The following is a 23182-nucleotide window of genomic DNA, read 5'->3' as shown; positions in this document are numbered from 1 at the left end:
AATGAGCAGCTAGAAAAAGCACTGCTTGAAACTCCCATCAGATACCAGAACTTCATCAAATCTGGTGGCAAGGGCTGTCTGAGCCCTTGGCACCTCTGCCAAGCCTGGGGAGTTTAGAGCCCTTCATCAGCTCAGTGGCCACAGGCTGACAGGCAGGGCGGGCTGATGGTTTATCTTTCCCTCAGACTTTGTCTCCACAAGCACAAGGTTCTCCCAAGCACATCCATGATCTGGTCCCAGCACCACACCTTCTGCAGCTTTTAAAAACAACCACAGGACACGATTTCTTACACACCAGAGATTTCAGCTCTGTCTGACCCCTCGGTGTCCTCATTCCCAGCACGCCATGTTCTGTGTAAACGTGGAGCTCAGGGTCACATCCTGATCTGCACATCCAGTGGGGTGCACAAGCACTTTCTGCAGCGCAGGGAACACTCACAAAGCACACAGGATTTTTTCCTTATTTATTTTTTCCTCTTTTCATTTCTCCTTCCCCCCACCTCCTACACCGGTCTTGGCCATTACAGAAAATAATGGGTTTGTGGGTGGATTCCAGACGTCAGAGAGAGAGAACAGGCACTGCTGTTCACTTTGTAGTAAGGCAGGGAACAGTATTAAAGAAGGAGGAATCAAGGAGTGGGGCTGTAGCTGCAGCAGCAGCAGCTCATCCAAAGCAATAACAACGTGCAAAGGCAAGCCATGGCAACTGAAGGAAGGCTGGAATCTTGCGGGCCCGTGGTCTTGTTCTTATTATTACAACACAGCGTGACTAAAAATATCAAACCAAACAAAAGAAATTCCTGCAGGCAAGGGGTAAGAGAGGAGGCCGACCACTGCTGGAAATGGAACTTATTGTTCACCTAAGTAGTGCAGCGGGGAACAGAAATCATAGAAGCAAAGGCCAAGATCAACAGCAGGAGCAGCACTGAAAGTAACAACAATGTTCCTGAACAAGGAGCCACAGACTCCAGAAGAGGCGAGTTAGAAAGAGGCTTCCCACCCTCTCCACCCCTCCAGCAAATCTCCCACACGGAACACAGGCTGGGTGGATGGCTCTGCTTCAGGGCAGTGGGATGGATCTGGGCGTGGATGAGGGATTGTGGCTCTTCAGGCATCAGCTCTCCAGTGGCACAAAGCTCTCAGGAAAGGACCAGAGCTCCTGGGGGATCCTGTGTGGCACCAGAGCTCCTGGGGGATCCTGTGTGGCACAAAGCTCTCAGGAAGGGACCAGAGCTCCTGGGGGATCCTGTGTGGCACAAAGCTCTCAGGAAGGGACCAGGGCTCCTGGGGGATCCTGCCCAGAGGGTCCCCTGGGGCTGAGGCAGGAGGGGCCGCGCTGCCAGGTTCAAGCTGAGCCAGCCCCGAGGGAGGCTCAGAAACAGCTGGATGCTCTTGCATCTGGAGCACTCATAGGGCCGGGCTGCTGGCACAGAACTCCAGGATACTGGGGGAGTTTAGAGCCAGGAGCTGGGGAACCCAAGGCTGTCAGTCCCCAGGACACAGCCCTGGCTTTGAGAGCCTGGCACATGGGTTACTGGGGCACCAGATTTGGCTCATTGTTGTGTGGCTGGCTCCAGCAGAGGCCTGATTAGTTTCTGTGGTCAGAGCATGTCCATAAAACACTATCTTTTTGCCTAGCTGAGCATTTTCTGACAGAAATCTTTTCCTGGGGTGCTCTCTGGCCAGCCCTGGCTCAGAGCAGCTGTGCACAGAGAGAGAATGCTGAACTCCTTCTGTGGAAAGAAATATGCAGGAATTATCTGTACAGCTAACTGGTAATAAAACTATTATTAATGGCCATATTGTTGCTTTGCACTCCTGTGATACCTTCTAGAAAGTCCCCAAACCATTTTACAAGTTAATGAGCCAAAAAAACTTCCATGCTGGACTGCCAGGCAAGAATTTTTACTACCTCCTTTTCCCTCCTAACTCCTCCAGCCTTCATCAGTTTTCTTTGGCCAGCCTATTCTCCAGCATCACACTTAAACATCTTACAAGAGAGCTGTTCCTTCCCATTCCACACTCCCCTGCATAACTCTGCCCAGGGACGGGAGGGAAACACGATGAGAATTGAGTCTAAGACCCAGAAGAAGGGGCTGTGACCTGGGGCACTCCGAGTGAGAATTTTATAAGGGACAGTGCTGCGGAGGATTGTGGAGCTGCAGGATTGGACAGAGGTGTAAGGGGACAGAGCCTGTGGAGTCACAGTCTCAGTTGGTATAAACCAACTCTGCTCAGCAGAACTCCAGTGCAAAGTTCATTTCAAGAAAGGAAATGATGGCTGGATAACACAGTGCTCAAAAATGCATCTTCCTTTAATGGAAAAAGGGATGAACTGTGCTGTGAGATGGTGACAGGCCCAGATTTTCTTTTTTCCAAGACAGAACTGCTGTCTGTTTTCTACATCTGTATAATTTTCCGTTTTAGATTCTCACTTAGTAATGAATAAATATTTGTTTCCCATGTCACAGCTCCTTTCCATCCCTTCAATTTCTCCCACATTAGACTGTTTATAAAGGATGCTCCTGGGATGGAGAAACAAGCCCTGAGATCTCAGAGATGATCCTGTCTTTAAGCTTCCACTGCTACTCCACCTGCTTCATTCCTTCCTTTTTTAGCATTGCACCATGCATTGAATATGTAATTTTCTCTCCCTCTGCCTGTCAAACACACATTTTTTCCTGTGCTTGTATATCCCAATCTATAGAAATTCCCCCAACTTGTGCATACATCAGCCACATAGTAAAACAAAGGCTTTTATGTATTCAAACAGATGATAGATGGATTAGAAAGACATCGCTAATGTGACTCCTACTTTCAATGGAGCTTTAACTGACTGAAAACACATAGTTCATGTTAAGTCTTTGTTGAAATTCCTATCAGTAATACGCATATTGAATCATGAGAATAAACATAAAATGTCACAAGCTCTTTTTTTTTCCTTTTTTTTTTTTTGCCTCGTGGTGTTGCAATTTCAATCCATTTGTTATAATCAGGGAAAGCAGCGTGCCACACTGGAATAGCTGAGCCTCTGACTCATTTCTGAGCCCTGGTGATAGTGCGAGCTACAGCCTGGAAGAACATTCCTTGCCACCAGGCTGGTATTAATTTCCTGTTCAAAAGGGGCTATATTGTCAATGTGACACTTTAATCAGCCACCAAAGTGACTCTGGGAAGGCAGACTTCACAATCAATGTCAATGTATTTCATGTAGTTTCAATACGGCCTCGTCATTTCGCCTCAGAAGCGCGCAAGGAGGGTCAATACATTTCATTAGTTTGTTTCATCTAGAGGACAGTACAACATCAGAACTTTGATTATATTATAAGAATTGCCTTAATGTGACACCAGATTCCCTGATTGTGCAACACCAGGCGCTGAAGTGCTAGAGGGCACTCGAATTATCCTTCACCCAGGCACAGCCAAGAAGCGCCCGTGAAGGGTGCTACAAATGGGGGAGAAGATAAGAGGATGCTGAAAATTTGCATAATACACAGCAGATTATAGCTCTTCTAAATACATTATGAAACTTGGAAAAAAAAATTCCTTAATTTTCAAGGACACCAGTTGCCATAAAGTAGATATTTCTCGCTTAGAAAACTCCTTTATAAAATGATTGGCATATCTGGGTAGGGCATTATTTTCATGCAGTTATGTATCACTCATAGAAACATAAACTGAGTACAAATATCCTTTTTCATGTCAAGAATTTCTTTAAAAAAAAAAAAAAAAAAAGAGAATGTGAACCCTTATGGAAACATCAATGTGAACTTATTCCAAGGTAAACATATGCAAGTAGGCAGATTCTTAGTATTTGTACAATTTGTACAACTGTTTTACTAGGAGTCTGATTAATGGGAGAGGAGACAGGTGCATGTTATTATTTAACTGCCTTGGAGGGAAAACTAAGACATAGCAGGGAAAAAACCCAAGCAGGAGTTTGGCTGAGTAAAGTTATAGGAAAATCACTGGGGAAAAAGGAGAGTTCAATATTCAGTGTTTGTATGTAGCACAGGGAAGGATGTGAATTGGGCTTTACTTTAAAACGAAAAGAGATAAGCCATACTGAAAGCACATTATTGATCTAATTTCTTGGTTGATGCAGGCATTTCAGCTTTGTCTGCTGGATCAGATGAGAATGAAAGAGTTTGTATGTTTAGGTGGTGTTTTTTTAAGATTCCATATGACAGATGTCATTTCACAATAAGCTCAGCACTGACAATTTCAAATATTTGGAATTAAAAGCAGTATACTGGTTTATCCCAGCTAAAGATCCAGTCCCAATTTTACTCTCCTCAATGTTTCTAATACCAAGGTTTGTTTCCAAAGAAATGAATATCAACCAGGTACCTCAGTGAGTGCAGGCATTACTAGCCCATGTATTTTTTTCTAAACTTGCTGAAGTTTCTACATTTCTAAGTCCACTACTTAGACTGCTGGGAGTCCTTCTGAACTTTGCATATATAACAAGAAAATTCCATTCAGAATAAGAAAGAAGTGTCTGAGTCAATGCTTTCAAATTCAATCCAGTCAGTTTTTCAATTCATTCACTGTGACCAGGCAGAAGGATGATTTTTCTTTTGCCACAAGGTCCCTCTTACCAAGAGAGTTTTCTTCAGAGTTCTTTCACAGTATCAGGTGCCATCATGGCCAAAACACAACTGTGGTTATGGAAAACTCCATCCAACCAAAACAAAAGCTCAAGGAAATCACTCTCCTATGCCACCTCTCCCTATCACAACCAAACTGGAAATCAAAGAAAAAAAATTATACAATTGATAACACTTAGAGGGACAATAAATATTGCTGTACAAATCTGATTGCAACTTCAATAAATCTGCTGCTTACTCTAGTTGTTAAAAGAAAGAAAAGAAGATTAAATTGCTTTGATTTTTTTTCTCCCATTTGAAACAACTTTGATTGAGAACAGGGAGAAGAGGGATTATAAAACATGATGATGACTCCAAAACAAGGATGAGTTAACCTCAGAAGGTTCAGATGTCTCTAGTGAGAAAAAGTATCAGGGAAGATTTTTCAAAATAGCTCAGTGTTGATCTAAACTTACTTCAGCTCAAGTCAACAACCAAACTCCCTGAGGAAGAAGAGTCAGTGACTTTGAAAGTGATACTTACAAAGAAAAATACTTCTGCTGGCTTTGATCATGTAATTGAGATAGGAGTTTAACAAGATCAAGATTCTCAAGATTTCTTCTTGGACTTAAATATTGACTCTCACATTTAATTACTGACTAAATAACCTCTGAACTGCCGAATTTATTAACCGTAAAGTTCACTTTGGCACGAGATGTTACTCACAGACTTTTCATGTTTTATCTCAACAGTAGTACTGACCACACCAACTCTGTGTGGACTGCTTCAAATCACCAGATGAGAAGGCCCACTTGGCAGCTCTTGATAATTTAAATATTGTAAATTGAGAACTGAAAATGTTACAGCTTAAGACACATTCAAGTATTCATATTCATTAAAGAAATTAATTTTGGAAAATTCATGTTCCCCAGTTTGCATCACTTTAGATCCCAGAATTCCTTCATTGAACATAATTTGGCACAGTTAAAAAGACCAGCTCTCAAGAGGAATCATGAACTGCTTTGGAAAAGCTGCTGGTGAGGAGTGAAATGGATCATGCCTGTGAATAAACCTAAGGAATGTGTCTGAATTCACCTTACAGCCTGATCTCATCAGCTCGCTTCAAACCTGAGGGCTCTTTGAAAGCCATGCTCAGAAAGGATATTTTTCTTGTCTGCATCTAAAACCCACTGATAACGGGTTTAAGTGATGTTTTAAGTGATGTTCCTTGAAATTCAAGACAACACTTTTTCTTTTGCTTTTGTTATAAAATTTTCACGTGTCCAGGTTTGCATTATGTATAACATGAGACCAAAAATGGCTTTATGTCTCACGGTGGGGTCTTCCTATCAGTGATCTGATTCTACTGGCAATCTCTGGACAGACTTTTGATTATTTCCTTGTAAAATAGTTTTAGACTATCTTCTCATAAAATAATTTCTATTATCTTCTCATAAAATAGCTTTACAGAGACTAGAACCAGATATCTTTTTTTTTCTTTTTAGGAAGTGGTGTTGTACTAAAAGGGCTGGTTTGACATAGAGAAGTGCAGACAGTTTTATTTTATGTTTTATTACAGTGCTAAATAGGATTTCTGCAGTGTGTGATAGCTGTGCAAAACTTTTCACTACTTTAATAAACCCTAGTGCCATAGATATTAATTTTAGGTGGACAAGAATTTAGGCCAATGTGTGGAAATTTATATCTACAATGTAGGATTTTATATAGGGGCTTTGGGTAGGAAATTTGGGAGGTTTTTTTCCAATTTTGAAGGAACTTTTCCTACACTTAAATTTACTGTTGGGATATCCTTTGCCTACTATCTTAGTAAAATGAGTGAATAAAAAGACAGGAAGATACAACATTCTACACTAAAATAAGCACCTTCTGTTATCAGTAAAATTACAGATTTTGAGAGGAGTTAGCACCTTCAAAGATTTGGCTTAATAAAAGCAGCAGAGACTTCAAATTTAACTGCAAATTCCCTTTGACGCACAGAATTTATGGCAAAATTCCACCAGAAATAAGAACGAAGTAAGAAATCTTGAACATACACACACACTTAATATGTCAAAATAGAATTGAGATATTAGATGCAAAGTCAAAAATGTAGGAAACTTGAGGACTTTTTTCCTTGAAAGCTGATATAAAAGATAAAGAAAACTTAGTATTAACTAAAAAAAAAAATCCAAAATATAAAGGAAGAGGGGTATAGTAATGGAAGGAAATACTTGTAGCATAATTAATCAAATATTTTTAATTACAAAAAAAAATAAAACCACATCAAGTCAAACGATAGTGATGTGGGCAAAATTAGCTTTCACTTTAACAGCAATAAGGAGCATCAAAAATTGTTAAAAGAGAAGAAGAGAAATTTGCATCTTTGCACGGGTCTGATTTTGTGAGCAGCGAAACCCATCCAATCCCACACAACCATCTGCTGAGGGCAAACAGCTGGGGCTGGACCTTTTCCTGAGCTGTTCAGGTGTTATCCTGAACCTCCAGGAAGCTTTTAAAGGTGAGAGAAAGTCTCTCTTTCTGAGCCACAGCCAGTGCTCCAACACCTGGATCTGCCCATCAGCAACTGCAATCAAGCAAAGGGCAGCAATAGGCTCTGAATAGGAAAGACCCATTTGGAAACAAGAGTGCCTAGGAACAGATGCCTGAATTTAATCACCAGAAAGCCCTCTCAAGTGATGGGATAAAACAGCTAGGACACATGGGAAAGATGTGTTCACTCCAGAAAAACTCAAACTTTGGGATATGAGGATAAACTCATCCTAGTTTATCAACTGTGATAAACTCAGCTCAAAGCTGAGCCCTGCAGCATTAAAACTGAAGCCTGCCTTGAAGGAAACTTGTCTTCCCAAATACATCTTTTTGAACTAGATTGTGAGCAAAATTTTAAAAGACAAGACTTATAAACAATACTTTTAAAAAGTTCCAAAACATCAAGCAGGTGTTGATTGCCAAAAAAATTTATCAATTCAGCTATTTCAAAAAGAACCATTAATACACAGTAGAGACATTCTCCCTGTCTGAAAATCTCTGACAATATATGTATATCCCAGTCTATAATAAATCACAGCAAAGATCAGTTGCACGTTTAAGATACTTTGAAATGATGTATTAAATTTTTATCCTCCCAAAATAATAACTACCTAACACTGACCAGGCACATATTTTGAAGTGGGATGTTTTCAACTGACTCCAATAACTTACAAATAGTTGAAGTAGATTTGCTTTGTTAAAAAAAAAGAAAAGCAAAGTCAAGACCTTTCTTCTCAAGATCTAACCTAGAGAATATTTTGACAGCTAAATTATAAACTATGAGAACCAGGGGAGTTGTTATGGACCATCAACTATAGTGAAGCCAGGGAGTGTTATTCAATTAATCATTTTACTCATTAGAGGTAAGTAAAAGCCAAAATAAAGTTAATCAAAGTCTTTTATGCCCTGTGTTTAGAGCAGCTCCCTGTGTCTTGATGGATTCTTCTTGTACCAGGGACAATGTTTCAAAGCCAGATCAATAAAGAGAGATTCCTGAAGTTTTGAAAATTAACACCTTTCTCTAGTTATAAGTCAATCAGGAAATAATACCAAAAAGAGTTGAAGAAGTCAACACAAGTTCAGTGGTACCTTAACATGTGTGTCCCAAATTGCTAGATTTAAGTCATTCTATTTTTCCAAGCAGCTAATTTTCCCTTTTTGAAGTACTCACAGAAGGTCAGGATCAGTTTAAACATCAAAGCTCTATGAATTAAACAGCTTCATGGAAAACAGAGGAAGAAAACTTGCCTGAAGAAAGACTCTGCAGTGATGCAACATGGCCCACCTCCTTTCGAGGCCAAATTGGGTGTTTGGATATCAGTCCAAGGCTGCACTGGCACACTGGAGAGGAGCTGAGAGCATGGCTTACCTGACACACACATAAAAATACACACATCCCCCTCCCCAAGGGTATTTTGTCCCTGTAAAAAACCCCTCTTTCACTAATTCTATGCTTTCAACTATCAACTGAATTTTTATGGATTTCTGCTGACATGTTCTATAATGTTTCAAAACATGGTAGGAAAGACAATACATGAAGTATGAACATCGACTGCTAGAAAATAATCCACAACTCCATGTCTCTGGAAATTCATCAATAAAGAAAAGCTCAGTGAAAATAGTTCTCCTTTAGAAGAAAACAGGGCTGCTTCTTTTAATCCATTTCTAAGACAATGCTCTTTTGACAACTATTGTTTAAGTGTCTTTCTTAATAGGTGTTACTCCAATTTCATTTCTATTCAGCAGGCCTAAAGACAGCATATACTTTAGTACAAAATTAGTAAAAAATTAATTCTGAACATAAAGGCATTTATGATTAATAGCCTTTTATCTTGATGACTAATGGAAGACTTCCATGAACTCTGCAGTTTTGATTCCTTTGGGAATTTTAAGAGAGGGCGCTTATAAAAACATAGCCAAGTTAGCTTAAAAACTTGAGCCAGAAATCTTGCAAAATCAGATTCAATTCTTTAGCCAAATCTAGAAATGTTATGAAAATACTGAAACAAAAACCCCTTGTGTCATCCTTCTGTACCTCAAAATCTCCAGGAAGTGCCATGATGGGCAGAATGACAGAGAAGAGAGGTGGAAATGGGATCAGTAGATGTGAGGCTCATCTGCTCCCCCAGCCACTCCTTAAAGCAGAATTATTGCCTTCCATTTGCTGTTCCATCAAACAATACAGAAAGCACCATTCAGCAAATCAAAGGTGTGTCTCACCCCTGAAGATTGACTCTATCCAAAAGCCAGTTGATGCCCTGGTCATGCTGAGCTGATATTGAGAAACATTTCCCAGAAGAACTCAGCCAGATTCTCAAAGCAAAATGCCTCAGCGTGGCTCAGCGCTGGCTGACTCATGCTGGTGGGACTCCACTAATTTCTTTGAAATTGCATCGGCAGTAAAATCAAAGAAAACAGTGATAAATCAGATCTTTTTTTTTCTTTACCTTCGCCATCTCTGCTGCTGTGCTTTAGTGGCATAAATGATTTAAAAAAAAAAGGTGTAAATGTAATACTATCAAATACACATGGAGGATGCGTTCCATTTTCCACAAACAACATTTGTTTTATGAACTGAGCTCCCAGAGCCAGGTTCTTCATACAAAGGGGAAGAGGAACAGAAAAGGAGTTGTGTGACTTATTTGGCCATTTCTGACTTCACAAAGGTGCTTTCTCGGTTTTATATTGCAGATTAGAAGACAAATAAGATTTGAGAATATTATAATTTTTTAAAAAACCTCTACGCCAAAAGTATGAAGTGGATGCTCCACTGGAGGGAAGACAGGCTATACTGTTGAGACAAATCCCCTGGTTCAAGCAGTGTGCTCAGCTCCAGCCAGGACACCTTTTCACTGTCTTTTAAGTAGATTTATTGCTATTCCAAAATAAGCTGTACATGAGGATGCAGCAGAGAGAAAGCCAAGAGATAAAAGTAGCCGAAGTCCTCAGTGTATTATTCCACCAATGCATTTTTTTAAACACATAACATTTTTAGAATGCAAATTGCTACTCTGCTGGCGCTTGGGGTTCATGTCAAAATATCCTGAATAATGTGGTTTTGTTTGTTTGTTTAAAATCTGCTTAAAACCTAAGTAAAAGAATATTCAAAGTGTATGTCTGGGGCCAGTTGTCATTTGTGGGGAGTAATGAGCTTCATGAATTTCATGGCTATCTGACATTCACTCCCTTCTCGCTTTGAATTCTGAACAGCAATGGTTAAAATATTATTTTAAGCTGCAAGTGTTGACCTTTCCGAGGTGGGTCCCTCCACGGAAGGTGAAGGGCAGGTGTCCTGCTGAGATAATGTCACTCCTCAGCTGGCTGAGCTCCATTGTGAAGCGCGCTCGGAGTGTGACGTTATCCCAGCACGAGCCGAGCCCCCTGGGGCGCCCGGCTGCTGAAATGACAGAGCTGAAAGGTGGTCTGAGCATGGCAACACAGGGAAAGTTTCACTTCAGGGATGGTGGCTCCATGTGCTGCAGCTGGTTAAAATAATTAATAAACACCGAACTGACAGAACAACCAAAATGCCAGTCCTACCCCGAGGACGGCTTCCAGAAAATGCCATGGGTGCAATATTCCCTGTAATACCCAGTATAATATTCAATCCTTGAGTCAGCTGCTACAATCCTGAGCCAGTCAGAGCCATTCATATGAGAGTGAAATCTGCAAAACTTCATAAAAGTCAAGTGGATGTCAATGGGACTATCATGAGCTATTATGGGAAATGTATTCAAGCTATGATACAATGCCAATGGACAATTCACGACTAAATTATTCACTGTGATTTATTTGCCACCGTATCTCACTTTGTGGCAGGCATGTGGGAGATTTTCCAGGTTCACAACTAGTCCTGGAACAAACACAGGCTGCCTGTAAGCCCGCATTAAAGCTGGAGGGAATATCAAGACAATTTCTTTATCGAAAGTAACCCCAAAGTTCTTACCTTAAGGCCTGCCTCCAATATATTTCCTAGTTTAAAAAGGACTACCACAAAAGCCCCATACCAGACCACAGGTGTGTGAGGAGGAGAGCTGGAATGAGGGGAAAGGCACCCCGTGAAGCTCAGGATGGAGTGCTGCCAACAAAAAATGTGTGGCTATTGAATTACAGACGCTTGTAGTGACTTGCAGCAAAGCCACTCACTGTGGGCTAAATTTGCACTCAAGCTTGCAGGGGTAGAAAGGAAGAAACAGCACCGTTTTTACTGAGAAGGTTTTCTATTTTTAACCTGCCCTTCCTTTCTCAGGTATGGTAGCTCCTCTCCAAGGAGGAATTTTGGCTGGCATTGAGACCCAGTAGCTCCAGCTGAAGCCCCAAACCCTTGGCAGCAGCCATGGGCACAGACAGCAACACCCAGCCCTCCTCCTCAGAGACAGGCAGGACCCGTATGGCTGAAGGTGCTAGCACTTTTCTAAACTGTTTTAGTCCATCTCTAATGGAAATCTAATGGAAATCATAAATTACTGAAAAAGGTCCACAGGTGCTGAAATTTACTACTGTGTTGACTGCTGGCAAGGTCTGAAAGTGAGGAACAATGCAAGATGTGCTAGGAAAATGAAATATTTATGACATTCATATTCTCCCTCAAGCTTAAAAAAAAGCCACCCAGCAAACCTTTTGCTTAGTGACCAAATAATAAAGAGCCAAAAAATAAAAAAACAAAACAAATGTGCAGGGGTAAAAGGAAAAAACCTTGACCCATGCGGGTGCTTTTAAAACTATCATTGCAAAGGGGATCCTTCTCATAGCAGGTCACTGGGTTTATTTATTTTATTATTTAGAGTATTGTAATTTTATCTGAGCATAAGAATAAATTGGTCTCGATGAAGAGAAGAATGGAATGGCTCATCATGTTAAACTCTGAATAATCAATGACATTTCTCAATATGCTATTCAGTACAGTACATTATTAGATATTATATGCACAGAGAGGAAGTTGAGATAATTTTTCCCACAAGTAAACGCTTGCTGTAGTTATTGTAGTTTGCATGAGACAGGAATGACTTGGAGCAAGGACAATAAAAAAGCAGGGGGGAAATTACACTACAGATTTGATCTGGCTTCCACAATCAGTTTGGCAATTGGTTTCATTGGGAAGAGCTTCAAGCCTTGCAAGAATTAATGAAAAATAAAGGTTGGCTTTGAGCGGGATCGGCACAAAAAATAATGTGAATGGCATGAAAGGTTTTGATTTTATGCATTAGACATGGGCAGGGGGTGAAGAACAATCACTTCTAGATTTTCCAAATATGGAGCTGGATATGAACTTGGTGGCAGTCCTGTTTTAAACAATTCACACCTAGTTGCACCTTGCAGGCTCCGCAATCACTCTGATGTCTACCATATGTGCAGAACGACAATTTAAAAAATGGGGTGACACAAAAGCTAGGATCTTTCTCATAAGGGGCAGCTCCTATTGCTATAACATACTTTGGGTTTTAATGCCAATTCTTGGAAGCTAAGCCTCTGTTTGAGAGTCAAGGACGAGCTGGGTTTTATGCACAAAGATAGAAAGTGAGTACAAAGAGATGAGTAAATGACCCTCCCATCAAACCCAGACACAGAGAGCCCGTGGGAGGCTGTTGTGTCCTTCAGCATGAGCTGACTGTCCCTCCAAGCCCAAGAACATTTTGGATTATTACTCCTGTCTTCCTCGCCCTGGAATGTGCCGTAGATGACGGATCAAGCCTGATTTCTAAATGACTCCACAAGAGGTCACCACAAGACGAACAAATTGTTGTCATGGATTTTGTAATGTCATTCCTCAAAATTTCAGACATTGGTATATAGCTGCTGAATTGGATGGGAAGGACTTCAACGAAAAAGGGGGTGACGAGTCATCCTGCATCCCAGCAAGGTCAGCAAGGAAATGGGATCAGAGCCAAACGATGTGAGTAATGTTATCCGTGTGTCACAGGATTGGCCTCCTATCCCTTGTGGGGCTGGGGCTTTGAGATGTGCCTGCACCGTGCAGCAGAGCATGCCAGAGAGACACCCAAATTAGAATGGTTTGAGCTGCTTCTGAGAGTGAAACAGTACAGCCATGTTTGCAGAGAGCTCCAACACCTCCACTCGTTCGCAGCTGGGAGGCAGAACTAATAAATGAGCTGCTGCTGCTGCAGCCATGCTAAGCTGGTGCCTCTGGCCGTGCTGAGAGGACACGTGGCTCTCCCAAGGCTCCATGGGCTGTGCCATCCCAGTGCCCCTGGCAGGGAACTAGCTGAGCCTCAGGGAATTATCATGGAAGACTGGTCTATCCACAAGCTGTCTCCTCCAGCCCACTGATAAACCCATCAAATTAAAATGAAGAGAAGGCGCTTGGTAGGAGTTCATATTTTAGACAGCTTAATGAGAAACTGTTGGAGGTCAGAGTGACATTAATCCCCCACAACACAGGGATAGACTTGGAAGTGGATGGAAACTTTCTCCAGCCCCCGCTCAGCAAAACATTGAGGTAAGGGCTCACCCAGAAGCATTACAGCTGCCTTATTCATATACTTCATATGAAGCACAGGAGAATATGTGCCTTCAAAAAAAAACCCACACTGTCTGGGATCTAAAGAGACACATAAACCAATATGTTCATTTTTGATTTGCTTGTGACATTCGAGAGGTTCAGGAGCTGTGAAATTCTGAGTCTGGAAACCGTTTCCCAGTGCTGTTTTGTGTGCTGATTTGATTTGTACAAGGATCAGCCTGAGACAGGTCACGGAGAGCAAATCACTTTAGTAAGCTAAACAGTAGTAATAATTTTAAGTGCTATTTTCCCCTTGAGATTAATTTTATTTTCTAATATAACCAGAGGCCAGTCAGAGAAAGAGGAGAAGAGAATGACATTTTCCTGGATCCTAAAAGAAAGCTTAATGATGGAGAGGGGTTCAAAGATAATGGGAAATGGGGAGAGGCAACTGTAATAACACAGGAAGACTTTACATTTATGGAGGATGAAATTCACCCTTATGTACGAGGCTAGGACAAGGATCATAAAGTTTAAATGTTTACCCAGCACAGAGGTGGATTTCACCCCTGGTTACTTGTCTGTCCTCCAAGTGTGCATACATAGAGCTGAGAAAAACAGAGCCATAGCCCAGGATAAGGCTCTCAGAGCAGCAGGCTAACACAGCACTGTCTGTATTTTATGCCCAAAGCAGCAGTGTCAAAGATAATACCAAATAAAGATTGCTTTAAGGATGTCAATGGACAGGTGTGTGTAAAGACAGGAGAGAAAAGTGGTTTAGAATCAAATAAACCAAGAGAATCTGCAGGAATATCCTCCCCCCTGAATGAACTATGAAGTTCTTTTCCCAGTCACTAAAAAGCAGCTTTTTCCCAAAATCCAGCGTAAACCTTGACTTCTCCAGACAAAAAGGACAGTGACTGATCCCTGGGTGTAAGAGCTCAGTCACACCCATTCTCCATGTGCTTCACCATTCCTGCAGGATGCACTTCCACGTCTTCATCCTTCATAATGTCTTACCCATGCCCATTTACTCCTTCCCATATAAACACAGACACTTCCTCAAAACATTCTTTAAGTCCATTGTTTGCCAGCACTGTCACAAACTCTGCTCAAGGGTTGACTAATAATTTACAGAAAAATCTTATAGTAATTGTAGATTGTGTGGTCCTACAATTAACAAGCAAACAAAGAATTTCATATGAAGAAATCCTGTATTTCCTGTAGTTAGGAGTCCTCTAACTTGTATGGCATTTAAGTCAGCTTCCAACAGACCTAAAGAAAAACTCTTAGTAGCTTCTGTGGGGTGTGGGTTGTGTTCTATGGCCTTTTAGAAAAAGCAGTGATGTTAAGTTCTTCAAAAGCCTTTAAAAATGGATGCTGATTTGGGTAAAATGCTGAATGAAAGGAGCAAAGATACGGATAATTTTTTAAGGGCAATATTACTTTCTAAAAAGAACTAGTCTATATCTACATTTCTCTCACTTTTCCTTAGGTATTGAAGATGGAAAAGGCTGAATAAAAAATATAAAATGTTGTGAATTAAATTAGAGACTTTTTTACCTAAAGGAAAAGAAGCCAAAACAGCAACATCTATCACAAACTCAGAGTTCCAGTTTAGGAGGAGGTAGCTTTGACTTCTATTTTTAAGCTTAAAAAAAGCCCAAAACAAAAACAACAACAACAACAACAACAAACCAAAAAGAAAAAATCCTAAAATATTTATGTCATCTTGAAACAGCAAATCTAAGCCCAGCCTAACTAAGGGAGCTAAAGCTCATCTGCACATTCAGCTCCTGAGTTGCCTCCTCTGAAACTCCCTCTGGATTGTCCCTAAGGCAGCACAGCCATGGAGGATTAAATGTTAATCAAACACCAAGTACAGTTTTAATCTTGCAGGCACTTACAGACATAAAAAACTTCCTATATGCAACTAGCCCTTTTGAGTTCAAAGCAATTACTTTACCTATATAAAGTTATTTACATGCACAAGTGTTTGCAGGTTCAAGGCCTATAACCTGAAAAGCACAATAATGTTTTCAATAGTCCCTCTTGAGCTACTTCATGGCAGTTCACTCTTGGAGGGGAAGGAGTTTCTGAGTATCTATCCTTCTAACTAGTGTTCTTCATCTGGCCTCTCTCTGATTCTTCACAACTCACCAGATTTAAAAATATGGTATTTTCTACAACTGTTTTACTGGAGATGCAAAGCATATGGTAAATTTTGAGTAAACTGTGTGCCCTTCCCTAGAGAAAATACATTTAAAAATAAACCTGCTATAGAGTCTATAAAAAGGCATCACATTTACAACACACAACTAAGTCGCTGCTGCACAATACAGAAAAATTAAGACAGCCCAAACGAGTACAACTTTTCTAAGCAAACAAGGGGAAGTACAGGGAATTGGTACAAAAGAAATCTAAAAATCAAAGTGATATTGTTAGCACTAAAGCTTTCCTCCGTTAAAGCCTATTATTGTCATGTTTATCCTCTAAACTGTCCTCCCTGCATCCAAAATGGACCAGTCTGTCTCACTTAGGAGTTGATTTGGTGACAGGATCTACAGGGGATGCACATCTGCAGTGTTGTGAAGCCCAGCTCCTTTCCCATATAAAATGCTCTATAGATGGCAATTCTTCCCACCCTTACTAAATATAATGAGTCCTGCAGTGGAACTTGGCAGCTCCTTAGCATTGCACAGCAATTACCAGGAAGAAGTGAAGAACACCATCATTTCCAAATGAAAGAATGGGGAATTAGAGGAGCATAATGTAGCTCTCCACTGGAATAAGGATGGGACACTGGAATTCTATGGCATCTTTTTTTTTACATATACAAATGGGCTCTTCTGATTTCAGAGATGCTCAGAGCAGCATAAACAGTCTTTTGTCAACTAAAAATCAGCCATTCCCTGAGCTGAAGTCAGAGGAACACAAGTGGAAACCACTACCTGAAGAAAAGACTTTGTGTTTCTTGTCATAAATATCCCGCTCGGAATTGGAGAGCACGTTTTAAAGAGGGAAATAGAACAGAGCTGATCCTACCAAATAAATAAAGCAAAATATACTGCACCAGCCATTTAGATTGCCCCCAAAGCAACTCCTTTCTCTTTTTCTCCTGAGCTTGAGCCTACATGAGAAAAGAGTGACCCCTCATTAATACCCTCCTTACAGACTGCTTATTGTTTTTACTTGTTTTATTTCCTTGCACTTGGAAATAGAAGCAATAAATTTCCAGGGAAATGAAACTCACTTATCAGATTTTCCAAGCATCAAGTTTCATATTAGGAAAGGGAAAAAAAAATCATTCTGAGGGGACTCAGTACAGCTGTAAACCAATATGTGGAAGCTCTATCAGAGAATAAACCCTCCTGGTAGACTCACTGTTATAAGCCTCAAGTTTCAGTTAGAAATTTTCTTGAAAGGGACAACAAATTTACAGGGCAAGTATTTAGTGATTCACAATCCAGACCCCTCAAATCAAATCAATGCAACTGACACTTAACAAGGTCAAATATTGTCATGTCTGAAATAAATGTGGATGGGCAGTGATCGTTGCAAAAACCATCTTTACCAGATTTATTTTTTATTTAATTTTCCTTCCAGTAATATTGTTTTTAGTCTAACACCCTGATGGGAAAATCAGGAATAAGAAGTTTTTTAATATAAAAAGTTCTGTTCACTCCTCAAAAACGTTTCAATTTTTTTTTTGTGTGTGTTTTCTTGGAGACAGATATTTTGGTATTTTCCCTAATGCAAGTTCACTGATCACTGCCCAGTTCTCTTTCTCAGTGTCCTTCCGAGTGACCTTGCTGAAAACTGACCTCACACAGAGACCAGGGTCAGGCTGACAGACAAAATCTTGGACCTGGCTCTACCACCAGTTATCACATTATAAATCAAGATTAGTACCACAAAACTTAGTGCAATGGCCCTAGAATTAAATCTCTGCAGCAAGAACTTAGTTCACACAGGGGAATCCTCCCAAGGGGGTATATATTAATGATGGGGAGGGAGTGCAGGGTAAGGCTATTTCAAACCACTGGCCAAAGTGAAAGGAATTTTGAGGCTCTTTAGACTCAGTTTTAAAGGCCGGGTCTGGCATGAAAAATTCCTATTGCTCATGTTTGTGCACAATTCTATGCAGAGATAGAGAATGAAAGAGTTGGCAAATCTCTGAGCACAGGGGAGCATGGGGGCACGAGGGGCAGGCAGGGATGCAGCAGGGAAGCAGGCAGGGATGCAGAAAGGATGCAGAAAGGATGCAGAAAGGATGCAGGTAGGGATGCAGAAAGGATGCAGGCAGGGATGCAGCAAGGATGCAGGCAGGGATGCAGGCAGGGATGCAGAAAGGATGCAGAAAGTATGCAGGTAGGGATGCAGAAAGGATGCAGGCAGGGATGCAGCAAGGATGCAGGCAGGGATGCAGCAAGGTGCAGATGGCAGATGCGAGGGTGGAGGTGCAGGCAGGATCAGGATGCAGCAGGGATGCAGGCAGGGCCACCTCTGCCAGCAGCTTTGCCTGCTGCACTTTATTCATTCCCTGACTGGGCTCCTGCCTCCGAGCTGCTCCTCCAGACTGTCAGGCAAGCCTTAAATTCTATATCAAAGTTACTGTTAGACTCCAACGAAGAGACACTTCAGTGTTTCCCAATCAGGCCTTAATCTTTAAGTGCTGTTTTTTCTCTCTCTCTTAAAGATCATGCTGGTTTTTCCCTCTCCCTGAGAGCTCTAGCTGAGCCAAAGCAAGCATCACTCAGCCATCAAAACAAGCCAGAGCAAAATAATCCTTTTTTTTTTTCCTGATGACTACCACGAGGAGGCACTGCAGCCTGCTTTATAGAAGGATTTTTTTAGTTATTAAAAAAAAAAAAGAGAAAAAAAAAAAGAGGCAAGAAAGAAAAGAGAAGAGGAGAGGGAGAAAAAAAAAAAAGAACCAACCACGCTGGTGAAGTGTCTATTCGACACCAGCACAGCTCTGGTGTCATTCCCTATTTAATGGCTGTCAGTGAGGGGGAAAGACAACGTGGTGGGTAATTAAAACCAAATTGCAGGCAGGAGATGACTGCAGAAGGATGATATTGTCATTAATACTGATTTAACATGCACCTGGGTAAGGTGAGAGAGTGCAGCTAGGGAAATCGCAAAGGCACCAGGGTTGCCTAATTTAAAGATGTAGGGTTTCCAGCCGAAGCATGTTTAAAACCCGAATAAAACCATCATATTATGACAGCGGATATAAAACTGAAACAAATGTGCTACACATGTCTGTTAAAAAGAAAAAAACTCTCCAACCCTGTGTTCACAGCAAAGCAAGCGCTGCGTCCTCTCTGAAGTTCAAAAGTTGTTTTTTTTTTTAAGGAAGGTTTTTTGTTGGGTTCTCTCATATCTCGGTTTCTAATGTGTTCAGTGCTTCCTCTGCTTTTACAAAGCTGACTGACAAGAAGGGACCTTTGTTAGATGAAGGGGGAAAAAAAACCCCACTGAAAAATCCAGTCTGTCTCACAATAAAAAAAAAAAAAATTCTGCTCCATTAATATTTCAGGGAGTAAGGATCCCCCACCTCGAATTTAGTGCAAGACTATGGTACAATTCATTTGTGAAGAAAGGAAACTGTGGACTGGCTACTGAGACAGGAGATAAAACAAGGAAAGTTTGTTAATGACAGTATGTTACACACTGCAGAGGTTTGTGTGGCTCCAGCCCTGACCAGCTTCGTTCCCAAGGCTCAACCCAGCAGGGCTGGGGAAAGCTTGCCCAGCATATTGCTAAATGCAATGGAAATCAGCAGCTCTCAATTATAAATTCAGCTACTGGACTTTTCCGTAGCGAAACAATGCAGTTCAAAGCTTTGAGAAAAATTTTATGACACCTAAAGCTGAAAAAGTATCTCACAAAACCTATAATACTCCCCCCATCTTTTATTTTTTTTTTTCCTTTTTGAGAATTCACTCTCTGGACATCACATCAAGTTCAAATAACTGAAAGGGGGGGTTGCAGCCTTCACAGGCAACATATTGCTGCACAGGAAAATATCCAAACTACAGCTGAAATCGGGGTAGGAACCAATAAATCTCCTTTTAGTTTAGTTGTAAATGAAATGTGTGTATGGAAATTACCACCTTTCTGACTTACTCTTAAAAACTGAGTCGTTATAGAAGTCATGAAGATATACATATATTCCACAGAGGAAACATATTAAAAGGTGAAACTTTCAAATAAAAAAAAAAATTAAAGGCAAAATAAAAATAAAGATTAAAGAGCTCAGGTAGAGAAAATAAAGGTGATGTGATGGGTCCTGACCTAAAGGCTGTTGAAATCTGTGGTGAAGTTCTGGAAATTCAGTAGACTTGATCAAACTCATAACAAACATTATTATGACAGGCTTTCACTGTTTCATTTTCCCTTTTGCAAGAATGTGAAAGGTACAATTAGACATTTAATTAAACCGCAGAAATGTTTGTCACCTTCTGACGATTTGCACGATTTTTTTTACAATTCCCAACGACCTGTGAATTAAATACTCCTCTTCCTCTCCCAGCCCTGCAAACAGAGACCTTGTCCTTGGGGGCTGCCGCTTTTGGGGGGACACCAGCGGATTCGCAGCGTTGCCTGGCTGCAGGGGGCTCAGAAAATGCTCATTTTTCACAGGCTGCTGCCAAAGGAGCTCAGCTCCGGGCCGGATCATCCCCAGAAAGTGCCAAGCGTGCGGAATCCCCCAGGGCAGGGGGAGCAGGGCGAGGGATGCAGGATGCGGAGCCGCGGGACCGAGCGGTGCCTGCGGAGCGCGGACAGGTCCCCGCCGGGCTGGGGGCAGCAAAGATAAAGGCATCGCTCGGAAAAAAAGCGATTTCGTGACAAGACAGGCAGAGAAGGACCCAGGCAGGCAGGTGCTGTTTCTCCCCGGGCTGGACGCAGAACAGACAAGCTGCTAGAAAAGACTGGCAAAAAAACCACGAGATCTGCCGAAGTCAGCGTGAGTTTCGCTGACTTGTACTGAATAGACTTGGAAAGCAGCTTCAGTATCAACAGTTCCTAAATTAAAACCTGTTTAGGTGATCATCAGATCATGCACTTGCTTGCCTGTTTCACTCAAATTATCTTTTTCCCCATATTCTAAAAACTGGAACTCCAGTGACACTCACAAACAACATATGTTGGTCAGATGAACATAACATCAGCTTTTTTTTTTCCTGTGTGTCTGTGTATGAATATTTTATGGCTCAGTATTTTCCAGATCCAAGATCAGAATTCAGCTATCAATTTTCTGGACCCTGACACTCCATTTTCTTAATTGGTAGTAATTTAAAAATCAAGTGACTTATTTGCAGTCTACTTTCTTGTTTAAGAAAAAAAAGGAAGCAGACATCTTTATAATAGCTGCCTAGAGAAATGTCATGACAAATTGCAGCATAGATCAGAAATACTACTTAGCAAAGAGCTTAATACAAGCAGCTTAATATATAAATACGAAAAACTAGGAGCAGGATAAAAAAAAAAAAGCATCCTAATCTCTTTTGCTCAACTTTGAAATCTCTAAGGCCCACATCTTATAAAACCTCAGTGCTTTATTTTATGATCACAAGGAGCCCTCCTCAAGTTAGTAACTCTAATAGAGTTTGTGCCTAAAAATCCACTGTGATAAGACTTAAAGTACATCTTCTAGTTGGGAATATTGGCTGCAAATATTCCCCTCCTGATCGTTCTTTTCTCTCACTTATAAAATATATATTCTGTTATGATTTCATCTGTCTAAATAGAAGGATTCAGATAAACTACTTCCACTACTGCATCAAAGCATGATCTAAACGTCTGGATATGAATCAATTAAATTCTCCTTTTCACTTTGAAAAACTTGCCAGAGGAATAGCTTTCTTTCCATATTAGTTGTTTGAGAGTTTGAGAGATTTTCTCTGTATTCAGGTCCCTATAAAAAATCTGTACAAGGACAGCTAATTTGGAAATTTTTAGGGTTTTTTTAATGCACATAAAATAGATCATATTGTAATTTCTTTTATGACACAAGGCGAAAGCATAAGAGCTTCTAATATTGTTTTATGTTTGGTTCACTCTGAAATCAGAGAAAAAAATCCAGAGAAAAAAGTCACTTTCCAAATTCTGTCATCCCTGCACCTACAAACAAAGGGGTTATTGAAAGCTCCGTGCTAACAAGGCTTCAGGTACCAAAAAAGAAAGTTGTGCGTTCCTCAAGTATCCCCACAAAAGGAAGTGATCAGTCTTCAAAGCAACTGATAATTCATGGACAGAAAACAACAATGCTCAACCCAATAAAAGCAGCTCTTCTGCAGTGAGTTGGAAATCTGACCCCATTCCCAATAGTTACCTGCAATAAAGCATGGAAAATCATGAAGCAACTACCTGACACTTAATACCAGGTTATTATTAGAAAACTATTTTCTTGTGGAGAAAAAGAAAAAAAAAAAAAGTCATTTTCTTGTACAGCTAAAAGAAAAAAAGCAAATAACATCCCTTTCACCTTTTAAAAATACTAATGGCTCTACATTGAGTTTATTTGCAGTTGAAGTAAGAAATACACAGGACAAACCTTCCCTAGGTGCAAAGTGATATTGCTCTGTGGGCTTCAGTGTAGCTATTTTCATTTATTCTAGGTCTGGACCTGGCAGAGGAATTTTTTAATTTTTTTTTTTTTCCCTGGAAAGGTAACAGCTGCCAGCAGCAAAGCCAGAAACATGCAGTTTCTGTTATATTTTGCTTTCAGATGAAATGGAATGTCTTCAGGGAGCCCAGAGGCATGCTAATGAGACAGGTTCAATGGAGATGGACACACGGAGGCAGCACCTTGGCCCTTGCTCTGGCTGCCCTGTGTGCAGAGCACGGCTCAGCGGCTGGAGAGGTGCCCTGAGGGGCATGGGAGGATTTCCATTGCACAGGGATTCTTGCTTATGAACTTTCATTAACACAGGGTTAATTTCTAAGGACACCAAAGAGTCAAAATGTCTTGCAATTGTTCCAGGACTGCTACACAGAGCTGTTTTTGTACCAAAAAAAAATTATTATTTGGATTCATGCAAATGTATTTTGTTTGCGGAGGGGAATATTGAATGTTGGACTTGTTTTAACTCAGCAAATACTGTAATATTAATGTATTCACTGAGTGGATTAGGAAATTTATCTTGTAATTTGTTGCTGCTACTAGTTGTCATTTTTGATTCCTGTAAAAATGAAATAAGATTTAACTTCAAAAAGTTCTTCTTTATTATCTAATTAAATAAAGGTGGCAGATTAATTGACTAATTGGTGTTCATGTATAGATGGAGACATATGGAAAGGATTTAAGATTAGACATATGGAAAGGATTTCTAAGATCTGTAAGACTGTGAGCAGCATTTTATCAGATGTTTTGTATACAACACGTGACCTGCACAAAATGCTGCATTCAGCATATACGCCAGATTCATAAATGGGTACATCTGAAATTCAGCCTCGTGGACATATTCACAATCAGCAAAGATGCAGACTAGTAATTCCATTTTGGACCCAAACCCAGCAACAAGGAGGAATCTTAAATACACACTAAAGTGCCATAATAAATAGTGATTTT

The sequence above is a fragment of the Camarhynchus parvulus genome, chromosome 10 (genome assembly GCF_901933205.1).
Source record: "Camarhynchus parvulus chromosome 10, STF_HiC, whole genome shotgun sequence".
Classification (NCBI taxonomy): domain Eukaryota; kingdom Metazoa; phylum Chordata; class Aves; order Passeriformes; family Thraupidae; genus Camarhynchus; species Camarhynchus parvulus.
The sequence above is the reverse complement of the archived record's forward strand: the minus strand, read 5'-3'. Positions refer to the sequence as shown.